General features: G+C 41.5%; 1 pseudogene; it reads left to right on the top strand.

The window, feature by feature from the left end:
* The first annotated feature begins 1,163 nt into the window (after positions 1-1,163).
* On the top strand, positions 1,164-1,810 carry LOC115638101 (annotated as a pseudogene).
* Positions 1,811-2,253: the final 443 nt, after the last annotated feature.

The raw sequence follows: 2,253 nt of genomic DNA on the forward strand, positions 1-2,253 counted from the left end.
AGATACCCCCTGTGCAAAGCAAATTATAGCGATTGACGCACTGTCCACTGCCGCCCTATGTCAGCAGGAGACACTTTCCCATGACCATAGCTTCTGCCTCTGGTGGAAGTGGCATAATTATGTTGATGGGAGAGTGTTCTCCTGTCGGAGCATCTTCACCAGACGCACTGCAGCAGCGAGCTGCATCGGTGCAGCCGCACTGCTGTAGTGCTTCTAGTGTAGACCGGCCCTGTGCCTCACAGTGAATCTTTTACCTGGCCAGTGTCTTTTGATCTGCCTCTTCCCCCCTTTAGTGAAAAAAACCCTGGCAACTTTGGTATCTAATGACCTGGTTAATTATGAATGAGAGTTTGCTGCAATGATCCTTATCTTTGTCATTTTTTTTGCCTGTATTGTCTGGTTCCTCTAACAACCCCTTTTAATCTTACCGCATAGCAAGCAATCCATCATCAATTAACAGATTGAGATATGCACAGAATTGTTAAAAAGTAATGCCAGTATTTCCAGGTTTGTTACATATGCTTAATTCAACCACATGCTTAACTCAATGCAGGGGTTATTGGAGAAGAGCTATGGCTCATGATATCCAGAGGCTCAGAACAGGTGATTATAGGATTCCCTTCTGGATATACTTCAAACATATATGCCCTAGGTCAAAAAGGAATGAATTGAAGGAAATGCTATGGCTTACAATATACTGTCTTGTCTGACTTTCACATCTATGCATCTATGAAAAAGACCTAGGTCAGAAGAAGGATAAATTAACAGTGTAGCTGCCTTTTGGACCTTGCAAGTGGGGAATCTCCATTCCAAAACACTGTGTACAGTATGTGATTAAACCAATGTCTTGGCTTTTGAACATTTATAAATCATCCTCTCTTTATGCAGTTTGAACTTTTTCTACAATCAATTAAATAGAAATCTGATTTCAATTATACTTCAATCTCTTTCAACACTCACTACTTGTTATCTATGAATAGATAAATTTCATGGAAAATTGGGGAAGACAGAATCTATATTCAGCTCATGGAGAAAGGAATAATCAAACATATGTTACAGAATTCAACCTCCTAGGATTTGGAAATCTCTCTGAACTGCAAATTCTTCTTTTCCTTCTGTTTCTAATGATCTACATTGTGACTGTAGTTGGGAACATTTTTATCATGGTTCTAGTTGTGGTTGATCATTACCTTCATACCCCCATGTACATCTACCTGGGGAACGTGTCCTGCTTGGAAACCTGCAATAGCTCCACCATCCTGCTCAGGATGTTGGCCAGTCTACTGACTGGGGACACAACCATTTCTGTTAGTGGCTGCATCATTCAATTTTATTTCTTTGGTGTGCTTGCAGCAAGTGAATGCTATCTCTTATCCATGATGTCCTATGACCGGTATTTAGCAATATGCAAACCACTACACTATACGGTTCTTATGAATGGCAGAATCTGCCTGCAGTTAGCAGCTGTGTCCTGGATGGGTGGATTATGGCAACGACCATAGTAACATGTTTAATGTCACAGTTACATTTCTGTGGCCTTAATGAAATTGACCATTTCCTTTGTGATTTCACCCCAGTGATTAAACCCTTCTGCAGTGACACCAGCCTGATCAGACTGGTGTCATTTATGTTATCCTTCATAGGCAACCTGCCCCCATTTCTATTAACCCTGACATCCTATGTTTTTATCATCTCCACCATCCTGACAATCCTGTCCACCACCAGGAAGAGAAAGGCATTTTCCACTTGCTCCTCTCACCTCATTGTGGTTACAATTTTCTATGGGACTCTGATGATTGTGTATGTGTAACCAGACACTGACACACTGAGAGAACTCAACGAAGTGTTCTCTCTCTTCTACACAGTCTTGACTCCCATGGTCAATCCTCTCGTCTACAGCCTGAGAAACAAAGAGGTCCAATGTACCTAAAAAAATTAATTGTGCACAGAAATTGAGAAAATGAGTCACTCTTTTACCTTAAAGGTAGAGCTCTGTTGTGCAGATATGAAGATCTCACTTGTGAAGTTGACCTCAGTGGGAGTTAGGCACATATCCTGCTTGGAGGCTTTTGAAAGTCTCATTTGTGCCTTTATGCATCTTCAGGTCTCTATGTCCCACATCCACAAAGGAATTTAGGTGTCTAACGCCCAAATACAGGCTGCTACTGTGACTCAGATGGTGCCTATCTTTATAGGTGAGCTATCACTAGGCACCTCAATTTATACTGTAAAAGTCCCCTTAGCTCTTGTGTC

Source organism: Gopherus evgoodei, chromosome 21 (assembly GCF_007399415.2).
Source record: "Gopherus evgoodei ecotype Sinaloan lineage chromosome 21, rGopEvg1_v1.p, whole genome shotgun sequence".
Lineage (NCBI taxonomy): Eukaryota > Metazoa > Chordata > Testudines > Testudinidae > Gopherus > Gopherus evgoodei.